General features: G+C 41.5%; 1 protein-coding gene across 3 annotated transcripts in view; it reads right to left on the bottom strand.

Annotated features, from left to right (window-relative positions):
* Window positions 1-14,630, bottom strand: part of PGM5 (phosphoglucomutase 5) — a gene marked incomplete at its 5' end in the record, with an annotated part of 197,375 nt that overhangs the window by 12,041 nt on the left and 170,704 nt on the right. The gene's annotated exons all lie outside the window — the stretch shown is intronic.

Genomic DNA, 14,630 nt, shown 5'->3' with positions numbered 1-14,630 from the left:
CCAGGAGTTTCTTCCACTTTTGACAAATGAATATTTTCTTCTGTGGACTTTGGCTTTAAGCTACAACTGCCATATAACCCTTAAGTATTTTAAGTATATTATTAACCTTTTTGCCTAGTAATTGAAGTAGTGTTAAACTGTTTACCCACAATTTTAGTGAGGCTTTCTATCTTAGTAAAATCAAACAGGAACTTTACTTCAGGTTTAACAGTGGCGGCAGAGTAGGTGGCTGTGACACTCACCTCCTCCCAGGACCAAATTGGAATTATAACTAAAATATAGAACAATCAACTTGAATAACCGACTGAAGGCAAGCTGAAGAGAAATCTTATAACCAAGGATTTACAGAGGAAGCCACATCAAGACTGGTAGGAAGGTGGAAGATACAGATAATATAATTCCTATCAATATACCTATACTGTAGTTCAAAGAATTAGAACAAATATTCCAAAAATTTATATGGAACCACAAAGACCCCAAATAGCCACAGCAATCTTGAGAAAGAAGAACAAAGTTGGAGGATTCACTATACTTGATATCAAACTATACAACAAGGCCATAGTAATCAAAACAGCATGGTACAAATGGGAGTATATCAAACTAAAACACTTTTGCACAGTGAAAGAAATGGTCAACAAAACGAAAAGACAACTCACTGAATGGGAGAACATATTCGCCAATGATATATCTGATAAGGTGTTAATATCCAAAATTTATAAAGAACTTATAAAACTCAACACCTAAAAAACAAACAATCCAATTTTAAAAATGGGCAAAGGACCTGAATAGATGCTTTTCCAAAGAGGACATACAGATGGCAGATAGACATATGAAAAGATGCTTAACATTACTAATCATCAAAGAAATGCAAATTAAAACCACAATGAGATCATCACCTCACACCTGTCAGAATGGCTATCATCAATAAATCAACAAACAACCAGTGTTGGAGAGGATGTGGAGTAAAGGGAACCCTCATGCACTGTGGGTGGAAATGCAGATTGGTGCAGCCACCATGGAGTTACTTCAAAAAATTAAAAGTGGAACTGCCTTATGACCCAGCGATTCCACTTCTGGGAATATATCCAAAGAAACCCAAAACACTGATTTGATAGAACATATACACCCCTATGTTCATTGCAGCATTATAGCCAAGATTTGGAAACAGCCCAAATGCCCATCAGTAGATGAGTGGATAAAACAGCAGTGGTATATTTACATAATGAAATAATACTTGGAGATTATTATGCTAAGTAAAATAAGTCAGTCAGAGAAAGACAGATACCATATGATTTCACTTATATGTGAAATCTAATGAACAAAATAAACTAACAAACAAAATAGAAACAGACTCATAGATGCTGAGAACAGAGTAACAGCTGTCAGAGGGGAGGGAGCTTGGAGGCTTGGTGGAAAAGGTGAAGGAATTAAGCAAGAAAAACCTCATAGACATAGATATCAGTATTACCAGAGGGAAAGTGGGGTTGGGGGTGGTAGAAGCGAGTAAAGGGGGGATAAATGGTGATAGAAGGAGACTTGACTTTGGGTGGTGAACACACAATATACAGATGATGTGTTATAAAATTGTACACCTGAAGCCTATATAATTTTATTAACAAATGTCATCCCAATAAATTCAATTTTAAAATAGAACTTTACTTTATCCCTGGGTTATTTTGAATCTCTCAGCTTGATTAGTATAATTGTGAGAAGAAAACAGTCTAACACTACAGAGTTGATACTGAGGTAGGGTTTCTATGAAGATGCAAAGTGAATCTGATTTTCTTGCTTCCCTTTTTATTCATTGTTCTGGCAAGCAGAAAACGGGTACTCAAATGTCTTGAGACATTTTTTCTGGGTTATTTTCTGCAATTTTCCAGAAGGGGAGAATCACAGAGGCCAGTCACTCCTATAAATGCTCTGTAGTGGCTTGGCATTAGAGGGATTTATGTGGCTGGGGGAGGAGGTCAGGGGGGAGTTAGGCCTGCTAAGCAGAGGTAGAAATAAGGATCCAAAGGCTGTCATAGCAGGAATTCACACACAAAGATCACCTGGAGATCTTGTTTAAATGTAGTATCTGCTTCAGCAGGTTTGGGGTGGGGATTGAGATTCTGCATTTCTAAAAAGCATCCCGGTGATGTTGATATTGCGTCCAAGGATGAACCTACAATGGCAGGTGAAAAGTTATAACACAGACCATATGGCTAATGTCATGGGTTAAATTGTGTCCCCCACCCTGCAAATTCCTATGTTGAAGTTCTAACTTCCAGTACCTCAGAATGTGACCTTGGGAGATAGTCTTTACAGAGGCAATCAAGTTAAAATGAGGTCATTAGGATGAACTCTAATTCAATAAGAAAAGAAAACTTGAACACAGGCATACATAGAGGGAAGATGATGTAAAGAGATAGATAGAAGACGGCCATCTATAAACCAAGAAGAGAGGCCTGGAACAGATCATTCCTTTACCTCCCTTACAAGGAATCCACCTGCCAACACCTTGATCTTGGACTTTCAGCCTCCAGAAACTGAGACAATGGATTTCTCTTTGCACCACCCAGTCTGTGGTAGTTAGTTACATAAGCCCTGGAAACTAATACAGCTAGCAAACTTAAAGTATTTACTATCTGGCCCTTTACATAAAGAAGCTTGCTAACACCTGCTCCATGGGACTACTTTTTTGCATTTAACACTTTGAAGCCAGCATGCACATGCCTCATAACCAGCAACAGAGACTCCAGGAATCTCCAGTAAGCCTACCTTTTGTCTCACAGCCACTTTAGTCTTTAAATCCTTTCTGGAAAATTAGCTGGAAACAACCAACCTTCAATTGCACATTGCCTTCAATAAAATAAAATTAACGAACATCAGTCCCTCTTGCTTCAAGCTAGGAGAGAAAATTTGTTCCACAAGCTCCATGGATGTAAGGATTCTAAAAATGGGAAGAGTAAGAAAGAGAGGAGACTGGAGAGACAAAGACTCTCGACTTTATTTTTGAACCTTTTAATACAGTGTGGTATATATAAGACACCATGTCATAGGGCCCTGGCACCCTTTTTAAGAGCAAGGTCATTACAGCTGCCAGTTCTGTTGGGACATCTCCCATAGATCAAGTTGGCTCTAGGAGCATTTAATGGGAGAAGATATGACAAGACAGGTTAATTTCATTATAAAACAAACTGCTAATTATCTGAGATTCTTTGATCCTCATGTGACCAGAAAACTAATTTACATTGTTACTAGCAATGTGCTATGAGCACATTAGCATTGTGCTATGAGCACTCTTTATGTGCCAGGTACTGTCCAAAACACTTTATATGAACTATCTCATTTATCATCACAACAATCCTATGAAATACAAAGTATTTTTATTCCCATTTGACTGAGAAAGCACTGAAGCTTACAGAAATTGAAGTTGCACAAGGTTGCAGAGTTGAAAAACGGCAGAACTGAGGCTCAATACCAAAGATATATGAGTCTAAAGCCCAACCTTTGAACAGTGGGCCATTTAGCCTCAATGGTATATGACAAAACAAAATTTTGGTGCCAAATCATTTTATCCACCTGAAAAAATGACCATCGTTTTGTCTTTTTCTCTTTGTATTAAGCATGTCTTTTATTATGATGGACCTTCCAAGGCTAGCTAATTTCTGGGAGCACACCTTTTACATGCAGACTGACCAAGCCAAACACCAAACACTCCCTTTATTGAGCTCTCACTCTCAGGCCACTGTCCACCAGCTCTAATCACCCCAGGGCCAGGTACCAGAGAACAAAGGCTGGTGTCTATGTCCCAGAGCCTGCTGAAATTATTCAAACTAGCCAGTCCCTTCTTTCCCTGCCTCGCCCTTTCTTCCCACAGGAACCACATTTCCACCCACTTCTGCTTCGTAAATGATCCTGGTGCTTCCCTGTGTGGCCCTGCAGGGTATGGTGTGGCCTGTCCCCTCCTCTTGGGAACAGTGAGTAACAAGCTATCTTTTCAATGGCAATTATCTCCTAATTTGTTGGCCTCACCATACTTGAACACTAATAAAACCTACATTTTAAAACACTCTCATAACCTTATTTACCTCCCAGTCCCCTATCATTAAGTTTGGAGGACAGAGGATACAACCTACCAAGCAATGCCTCACATGATGATTTCTATCAACAAAAAAATGCTCAAAGGAAACAAAAAGCCCTCATAAAACAAGAATTTCATAAACTTTTATTGCTTTCCCTCCTGCCCTAAGGTATTCTGGTATGGAGATGCTGCTGTTCTGGAGTTTATCACACCTCCCAGTTTTCCTGGGAGGCAAAAACAAAGGATGGGGAACTTCCTCACCTACATCTTGAGCAGGATTTCTCATTCCAGGATTAGGGTGTCAAAATTAAAATCAGCCTAGAGCAGACCTGGCTGGATAACTCAGTTGGTTGGAGCATCATCCCAATACACCAAGGTTGGCAGTTCAATTCCAGGTCAGGGCACATACAAGAATCAACCAATAAATGCATAAGTGGAACAACAAAAATCAAGTCTGTCTCTCTCTCTCTCTCAAAATCAATTAAAAAATCAGCCAAGAGCAGCAGACAGTGGAGCTAAAACAGCCATATCCTCCCTCAACTGCCTGGATCCTGTGTTTCCCAAGGGAAAACAGCGAGACCATGGTAGGGAGCCTAGGCCTTTCCTTCTCCTGTGCTACTTGACTGCATGGCATAGTCCCGAGCCTTCTTCTGAAGATCACAGGCCATCTCCAGATTCACCATCAGTATTCATTTGCCAACATACACCATAATTTATGAGCAAAGCAAATGATTTACTATCCGCCAAAGAAGGGCACTGCTACAAAGAAATCTAACTCTCCACCAGCTCACGAGCTGGTGTACCTTTCTGCTGGAAAGCATGGAAACTTGGTTGTGTTGTGCACCTGGGGTTGGCACAAAGAGGATGCTGGGAATGCCAGATTATGTTGGCCACAGCTTGTCAAACCCATTCATCTGGCGAGAGAAGTTATGGCCCATGACCCTCTGTATTTGTGTGACCAAGGCAAATTCATTCATGCTCCCTTTTCAGGCTGAGTAAACAAGATCCAGCAAGACTCTGATTTGTGGACTTAAACAGTGCCAGGTTAACCAGTAGCTGGTTAAGCATGTGCTTTGGACACAGCAAAGCAGAGGCACTGAAATGAATAGCATCTTAAGGGGGAAAATGACATTTTGTAAAATTTCCTTACATTTATTTTTAAAGTTAGTGTTATTTTTATTTTGAATAAAGGTGGGGAAGTGGGGCAGGGAAATATATTTTTTTTCAGAGCTTCAGGTCTCTAAACCTTAATCCACAATTGAGCCAAAGCCAGGATCAAAGCACAACATTTAGCTCTTCTGCCTCCTAAGGCCACTAGGCTCTTGGGATAAATTGGCACTGCCAAGATAGTCTTTGAAGATTTGGCATGAAGGTCTCTTTTGTGCATACTTCCAAAAGTAGGCGCCTATGGTGGGACTGACATGAGTAGTTTATAGTCACTGTCATCAAGGCACACGCTTTCCCACAAGTCCTAGAATGTCCCTGCCCCGAGCCAGCACACACTCAGTACCCTGAAGAGAGTTCAGACCCAGCACGGGCCAAAGGAAAGTCCCACTGTCTTCAACACCCAAAGCAGCCCTGGACTGGAAGAGTCACCAGCCTGTGAAACACCTGCCAAATTCCCAGCCCAAGAAGTGTTGCACACCCCACAAGATGATCATCCCAGGAATGGCTCTTTGTCCCAAGGAAAGCATCCATCCACAGCAACACAGCCTGATCCACATCTCAATATTGAAGGGAGTAAAATAAGGACTGTTTGCCATTTTGATTTTCCAGGGGGTAGTGTAACCTAAATGAGTAGAAACAGAAAACCTATACATCTTTGCTTCTTTCTCAACTGTTATTCAGCTCCAAGCTGTACTAAATTCCTTTCTATGCCACTAGAGGGAAATCTAACCCACCTGACCACAGCTTGTTTCTTTTTTAAAAAAAGGCTGAAGAATACCTTGAGATGTTATATTACTCAGTTCCTTTCCACCCTTGCCCATATTTAAAAATAATCTAAATCTATGTGGTCTAGAAAACCAGCCACCTCAATTGGGTAGGCATCCTCACAGTTGAAATTGTTCTAATAGTCAATCTGAGTCCCTTACAGTTCAGCTTGAGTTTATTTATTGAAATTACATATTCATTAGTTGTGGAGAACAACTGGTCATCTTTCTCTGCTTCATATTAGTTTTTAAATTCCTGAAGACCTCAGGCAATGCCTCTCTTCCATGCAAAATGAGCCAGCTATGAACTTGGCCATAGCATTTATATCCCAACTCTTCAACCATGTATTTCTTTTCTAAACTCTCTCTACATTACTCCACCCTCCCTGATATTTCCAAATTACAGCAATACAGATAAAACTCTGAGAAGTAAAATAAAATGATGTATTTCCTCATGATTGTCCTTGCATATATGGTTATTAATACATTCTTATGCAGGTTTTTTTTAAAAAATAACAACATAATGTTTTTATTATATATCTATCTAGTATGACTCCAAAACCATGTATATAGGTGTGTGTGTATATATACACACACATATACTTATATACGTATGCACATACATTTACACATGTACCTACATACATACTTTTTCATATTGTCATGAAAATTGAATGTCTATGTGACAGTCTATTTATATGTCACTTATGAATTCCATTCTGTTTCCAAATCTTCTACATCACACATATTATTTCAATTTCTAATTTTATTTTCCAAGTCACTTCAGATGTCCCATTAATTATAAAATATAACCAATATGTATTTAGAACATTATTATTTTAATCATTTTAAAAGCATATTCACTGATAATTCAAATTAAGGGAGAGAAAACTGGTTGTTTTCAAAACACATTTACCCATACTTATTAAGTGTGGTATAATAAAAAACACATTTGATCTTTGTCTTTAGTTCCTGGCACAGAGCTCCCCAAATCCTTTAAATTTCCTGAGGGATAGGAATGCCTTTTGTTATTCATAACAAGACCCTTTCAACCATACCTGAGCTTATGCTCCTGAGGTAACTCTTGGTGGGCCCCTACATTGATAGCTTTAAGATGAGGGCTATAATCAGAGGAACCAACAGGGAATAAGGGGTTGGGACTTTCTGCCCAACCCAACCTCCCAGGAAGGGAGAAGGGCTGTCGGTAGAGTTCATTCACCAATGGTCAATGAATTATTTAATCATTCCTACATAATGAAACCTCTGCTGGGACAGTGGTGGGCCAGGAGAGGGCATGGAACCTGTAAACACCTTTGCCCCACACATTTCTTCCATTAGGCTGTTCCTAGGTTGTACCCTTAATAATAAACCACTAATCATAAGCAAAGAGCTATCCTGGGTTCTGTGGGTTGTTCTAGCAAATTATCAAGCCTAGAACATTGGCTGGAGTGAAGAGGGAAAGCGAATGAGAGGTGGGAGATGAAGTCGGAGGTGGGGCATTTGAGGCCATGGTAAAGGTTTAGGCTCTTCTCTGAGTGAGATAAAGAGCCCTGGATGATGTGAGCAGAGTAATGAGGTGATCTAATATGTCTTAAAAACATCACTCTGGTTGCTGTTCTGAGACTAGATGTGGGTAGGGAGTGGACAAGAGTGGAAGGAAGGAGACCAGTGAGGAGACCAGTGCAATAATGTAAAGGAGAAAACAGAGGCTTGGCCCTGCATAGAAATGATGAAGGTGGTGAGAGGAGGTCAGACTTGGCTGTGTTTTGAAGGTCATGTTAGTAGGATCTGCTGATGAATATGGGGCATGAGAGAAAGAATTGTACCCCCTGGATGAATTCTAGGTGTTTGGCCAAACCTACTAACAGGATGGAGCCACCATTTACTGAAATGAAGAACTTAAAAGAAGCAGGGGAAAGGGGGAAGGGTGAGGATCCTGGGAGGCTGACAGGAGTTCAGTTTTGCATACGTCAAGTTAAAGATGCCCAGAAGACATTCAAGTGGAGTCCAATGGGCAACTGGAGATGTGAGTCTAGAGGCCAGCAGCTCATGCATGGAAGGGCACTAAAAACAGGTGTTGCCCTTTTTATGATTTTAAAGAAGTCAAGGTCCTGCTATTAGGGCTTCACAGTTCGTATAACTCTCCGCTATTCAAAGTGTGATTCCTAGACCAGCAACACAATCTCACCGGAGCACTTTTGAGAAATGCAGACTCTTTGATCTTCCTCAGACTTGACTCAGACTCTTCATTTTAACAAGATTCCAGATGATTAACATACATATTAAAGTCTAGAGGCCCTTCTCTAATTTGAATCACTTGGGAAATGTTTTAAAAATACAGGCTCTACCCTGGAACAATAAAGTACAATGTCTGGGCGGCGGGGGGGGGGGGGGGGGGGGGTGGGGGGGGGGAGAGGCCAGGCCTGGGAGGGGGTACCAAGCCACCCAAGTCATTCTAGCGTACAGTCCGGGTTAGAACCATGGATCTAACTCTTCACTCTTGCATGTTCACTCTGTATTACAAGGCTTATGTTAGTAGTGCTCCTGGAAACCCCTCTCTAAAGAGACGTGCAGATCTAAGATAGCACAAAGGCATGTAACTAGAGTAACCATTTGCCCTGATTTATTGGGGAGGGTGTCACTATAATTATTAGTGCCCCTTTCACTCTCAAAAGTATCCTGATGTAGATAATAAATGATATGTTCTCCTAACATAACATAAAATGGCTCTGTACTTTATATTTCTGGGTTATAAAGTCACTAGTGGCCCGGTGCACGAAATTCATGCACATTAAAAGGGGATTAATTAGAGGAAATAATTTAATATTGCTATTTGCCCTTTCTCTTTAATAGAAGTGTCAGAGATGAAAGAAAATTAGTAAAATGTATATGAAAACCTTCCTCCTGTCAGAGTCTGGGGCACACCACGGGACCCAGAGTCAAGTCCTGCTCACCCACATGCGCCTCAAAATCGCATGAGACCCAGAACCACCCCCCGCCCCCCGCATTGGGCAAGATCCAGACCCGGCCAGTCCCACCCTTGTCAAGCCCCGCCAGGCAGGGGACATAGCCTCAGGTCCCCTGGCCCGGAGCCAGGACGGGGGGCATGGCCTGAGGTCCCCCAGCCCAGATAGGGGCGGGGGGCGTGCCTTGAGGTCCCCCATCAAGCCTCGCCAGGTGGGGGACACAGCCTGAAGACCCCTGTCAAGCCCCACCTGGTGGGGGGTGCGGCCTGAGGTCCCCCGGCCTGGCGCTGGGGTGGGAGGAGCAGCCTGAGGTCCCCTAGACCAGCACCAGGACAGGAAGCACACCTTGAGGTCCCCTGTCAAGCCCCACAGGGGTGGGGGAGGGCGTAGCCTCAGGTCCCTGCCGATTGCTCGTAAAGGCTCCTTATGGGAACTTGGCCTCTGCTGTGGGTGCAGCCATCTTTGTGACGGAGTGATGGTCAATTAGCATATTCCCTCTTTATTAGATAGGATACTAAGAACAGGCGGGGCAAAATGACAGATGGCCTTTGCTTTGACAGATTAATCCAATATAGAGGGACTCCCGGTGCTTAGATATTAGTCCTTAAAGACTTTGAGGTGCAGCTTATCAGAAATACACACATCAATTCCCTCAGTGGGAAAGAAGGTTGGGAAAATCAGGGTCCTTCCTGGGGTTGGGGTGGGGTTGGGTACAGTTATATTCTGCAATTAAAGTACCTACGCCAAATGTTGATTAGCCAGAAGCAGGTTATCAGTCTGTGATTATCCCAGCCCTTAAGAAAACTTCTTCTTCCTTTTCCTTCAGACCAGTGGTTCTCAACCTTTCAATGCCATGACCCTTTAATACAGTTCCTCATGTTGTGGTGACCCCCAACCATAAAATTATTTTCGTTGCTACTTCATAACTGTAATTTTGCTACTGTTATGAATCGTAATGTAAATATCTGTGTTTTCCAATGGTCTTAGGTGACCCTGCTAGCGGTTCTCAACCTGTGGGTCGCTGCTGTAGAGCCTAAGACCATCGGAAAACACAGATATTTACATTATGATTCATAACAGTAGCAAAATTACAGTTATGAAGTAGCAACGAAAATAATTTTATGGTTGGGGGTCACCACAACATGAGGAACTGTATTAAAGGGTCGAGGCATTAGGTTGAGAACCACTGTTTTAGACTCTTTTACTGTTCATTAGCCATTCCACCCATAGACTGAAAGGGACAAGAAGGTGAATACGTTTGTTGGCTTAATTAAAACAGATACCTCTGGCCCAGCCTGTGTGGCTCAGTGGTTGAGTATCGGTCGACCCATGAACCAGGAGGTCAGGGTTTGATTCCCAGTCAGGGCACATGCCCAGGTTGCGGGCTTGATCCCCAGTAGGGGGTGTGCAGGAGGCAGCTGATCGATGATTCTCTCTCATCATTGATGTTTCTATCTCTCCCTCCTACCTGCCTCTCTGAAATCAATAAAAACATATACAAAATAAGATATTTTAGCAGCCCTGATAATAAACCTAGTGGGAAAGAAAACAGAAACAACTGACTGTTTCTGGTTACCTGTGAATTTAAATCTTTTTGGCTCATTCCTTTTTCTAATTATTACCAGCTGGTTTGAGGGCTCCTTAAAGGCCTACTGATTGTCAGTAATATTAAAGTAATCTTCTCTTTGTCAAACTACATACTCTTTCAGAAATAGGCCTTGGGAGCTTTCCTTCCTGATTTACCAGGGACACAATGAGGGCAAAGCAACCACCTTCTAATCTTTTCAAGAGCTTCCCAATCTCCTTCTTCCTCTCACCACCAATTCCTATATGCATATAGATAGAATTTTCTTTAAAATGTGGAATTGAATGAACAAAATAAACTGATGAACAAAATAGATCCAGAGACATAGAAGCATGGAACAGACTGTCGAACTTCAGAGGGAAGGCAGAGGTGGGTGGGTGAGAAGAGATCAACTGAAGAACTTGCATGCATATATGCATAATCCATGGACACAGACAATAGGGTGGTGAAGGCCTGAGGTCGGGGACTGGGGAGGGCTGGAGGAGGTCACTGGGGGGCGGAGGGGGGGGAAGGGGACATATGTAATACTTTCAACAATAAAGATTTAATTTAAAAAATTTTTTAAATATATATATTCTTGAATAAGTTATTTTAGAGTAACTTAAAACCAATAGTATAATCAGTGTTATACAAATGGACCCAAAATGGAAAATCTATAAGCGGGAAAGAAACTTATGTGCATGAAGATTGCATCACAAGTTTTCCTAGTTGCATCAGAAGGATAGCTATGAATACTTGCATGAGTCAACCACAGTATAAATGTTCAAAACAAGTTCTGTTCACATGTGTGTAAAATGTCAGGAAAAGTAACTATCCCAGCTCAAAGTAAAATAGCCTGATGCTAACAAAGCCAGTTGAAGGGAACTTTCCAGTCTTCTTGCTAAATAACTTGAATGTAAATGGGCATTGTGTTAGAGGGGATAAAGCATTAAAAAAAATCTGTTGAATTGAAATATGATTATCAATGGGATCTTTGCCAGGTACAGAGGTACTTTAACTAGTGTCTGAGTACAGGTGCCAGTGTGGGGTGGGCGAGGTGGCTATTTGTTTTCTGTTTGGTTTGTTCTCTGGGCTGCCAATCAGAACAAACCAAAAAGGCAGAAGAGGTTTTTCTCTGTGGCTGAAAAAGCAACATAAGCTGGTGTTTCCCTGTCAGGCCCTGAATCAGTAATAACACTTGCAGCTTCAGGAGAATGCCTTATTTATTTATTTTTTATTTCTGCTAATAGTTAACCAATGGCCTTTCCTTCCAGAGCTCTTCTAAGGCAGAAGCAGGTGGTCCTGTAAAGCAATGCCATTAGTAGGCCCTTCCTGGTCCAAGGGCCACAGTAATTGAGGCAGATGGGCCTGCTGAGAGAATTTTCTTCCTTTCCTTAGGGTTTTAGATGTAAGGTTTAAAAATCTTAAAGTTATATCTTGATTTAAATGTACTAGGCAATAGGGCGTAAGTTGGTGAGTCAATGATGTGTAGTATTTTAATAAGAAGTTCTATTTTAACATAACATTTTATTCTAGGTCCTATGCTAAACACTGTGAGGCCCACCTAGCCAGGTCAGGGAAAACCCTTGCTTATGATTAGAAAAGGAGAGAATATCAGCAATCAGAAGAACAGTATCAATGCAAGGGCCCCCCAACCATTCAAAACACACAGCAATGGTGACTTTACCCACAGATTGAAGAACATATATTGTAGGGGAGTGGAAAGTTCTCCCTTCTACCCTTCTTGAGTTCTGATGGCTGGACTAATAATAGAATTGAAAAAGACCAGATAAACAGAAGAAAAACCAACTTAATGTGTGCATATAGGAGATCATAAATGATACTCAGAGAAATGATGAACCAGTCCACCTTTGTGTCATTTTTTAGACAAAGAAACAATAAATTTGTGAACATTTGACAGGACAAAGAAATTTAGTTTTGGATGCTCATTTGCTGGGGATCTAAACAGAAAAAGGTCTGGGTAGTAAATTAGAAAAAATAAGGCTTACACAGGCTTCTAGGCTCTAGATGCCTTAACTCTATTGATATGGGTGTCTCTCTTCACTCCCTTGGATCAAGGAGGACACCTTTTACAGGGGAGATTTATTCCCTGCATTCTAGGAGACCAGGGAGGGTCAACATGCCCTTCTTGCACTGGCTGTTGGTCCAGTAACTTTAATTCAAAGTAATCACTATGCCATTGTGCGATATTTGGGGGCAGCCTGCCCCAGGCCCTGACCATACTTAACACACAGCCCTCCGGCAGCAGGCCCATGGAAGCTTCAGCTTCAAAGGAAGCCTTAAAAAGGGGGGCACCACTTAGCTTTTGTAGACCATCTCAGAGATAAACTTGTAGGAGAGCACATTTGCCACCCCAAAATGTGTCTCTTTGCATAAGGATTATTTTAGGCTGTTTATTTTTAAGAAACTGCAGACATAGGAAAAGCTCTAAAAACTGAGTGGAAGTTTCCCTGTAGTAAGAGACATGTATAAGGGAAATCTCCATTTGTAAGAATGTCCTCCTCACTTTACTGGGAAGAGGGGCATGACCTTAACTCTAGAAACTCTTATCACTGGAGAGCCAAGGACTGAGATCTGCACAATAACCTTATCCTTGTTTACTGAGCTTTTTTCTGGTACCTCCCACAACTCTCCACCATCAAAATATTTTGTCTTATAAGCTGGCAACATTATTTAAGGTGGTAGCTTCTGCCATTTCAGAAAGTTACTCAGTTTTCCAGGTCTATTCCGTGTATATAGGAGGTCTACACGTTATTAAACTTTAACTTTTTTTTCTCTTGCTAATCTGTCTCATGTCAATTTGATTGTTAGATCAGCCAGAAAAACTTAGAAGGGTAGACAGAAATGTGTTTATAGGATTGTTTTCACACATGCCTAATGGCCTAGACATTATAAAGATACTCCTGCAGCCAGTGCAGAAGGTAAGTAAAAATAAGCAAATATCATAACCACTTACTATGTGCAAATAGGGAAAAGAATGTTGAGAAAAAAATAACCTTGAGTCTGAGTGACTCAGAGCTGGTGAGGCCAGGAATATCATTCCTCACCCTGTACGAAGCTCTGAACATTCAGGTCCGTGTTTTAATCTTGTTCCCCAAACATGAGATATAGATGAGATTTTATATAGAAAGGTAGGGTGAGCCTCCACTTTTTTCATGACTTTGTACTATCCGGGGTGAAATTTACTCATGAACAAATCATGCTGGCAGAGTGAGGCCCATCCCTGCATGGGAAGCCTGTGATCCTGAGGAGGAAGGACCAAGGACATGATGCTGGCCTCATGCTCTGCCCCTTCATGCTCTAGGTGACCCTGAAAACTGCCTCCTAGGCCTCTACTTCCCCACCTGGGATCATATTACTCGACAGATCTGCTAGTTGCAGGATCAGGTATAAGCATCTATGTATGGTACCCTTTTTCCCAAGTTCTCTGAGCCTCTCCAAAGAAAAGTGTCATGAAAAAACCCCACTAAAGTATTGACAAAGAAAGAAAATGTTCCCTGGCATCTTTTCCATCCAGGGAACAGCTATGGCCAATTATAACTGGAAATTCTGAGCAACTGTAAAATGAGAAGCAGTGACATTTTCTTTACTTCTCTTCTTCACAAAAGCAGCATTGCAGATGGAGCCAATGTTTTCATCTCAAGAAATTATCAAAGACTCTGCTTCAAAACCCAGGTTGAAGTAAAGACCAAGAGGGAGGGGGCAGCAAACAGTGTAGCTGGAAGTACCCAACATTATAGTGGGTCCTTACTGGTATTAAATAATGTTGCCTGGAGCTTGAATGAATAAGGGAGTGGAATGGCTTATTATTTTTCTAAGTGAATTATTAATTAGTTCAATTGTTGACAACGTAAGGGGTTAGCCTTGTTAGTGTCTTCCCTTGACTTTAAATTCAGGCCAGCCATAGTCCCTTCTCACATGCCAGGCAGCAATCTCAGAGAGGAAGCCCAGAGTAGCATCTATATTGGCACTTCAAGGTCATGGTTCAACCCAGAGTTTTCCAAACACCCGAAGACTCATTATTTACATGAGCACAGTCAAGGCTCTGCATAGTTTGACCAGTTTGACTCTAACTCGAAATT

The sequence above is a fragment of the Plecotus auritus genome (genome assembly GCF_963455305.1).
Source record: "Plecotus auritus genome assembly, chromosome: 5".
NCBI lineage: Eukaryota > Metazoa > Chordata > Mammalia > Chiroptera > Vespertilionidae > Plecotus > Plecotus auritus.
This window is presented reverse-complemented; position numbering and strand designations above follow the sequence as displayed.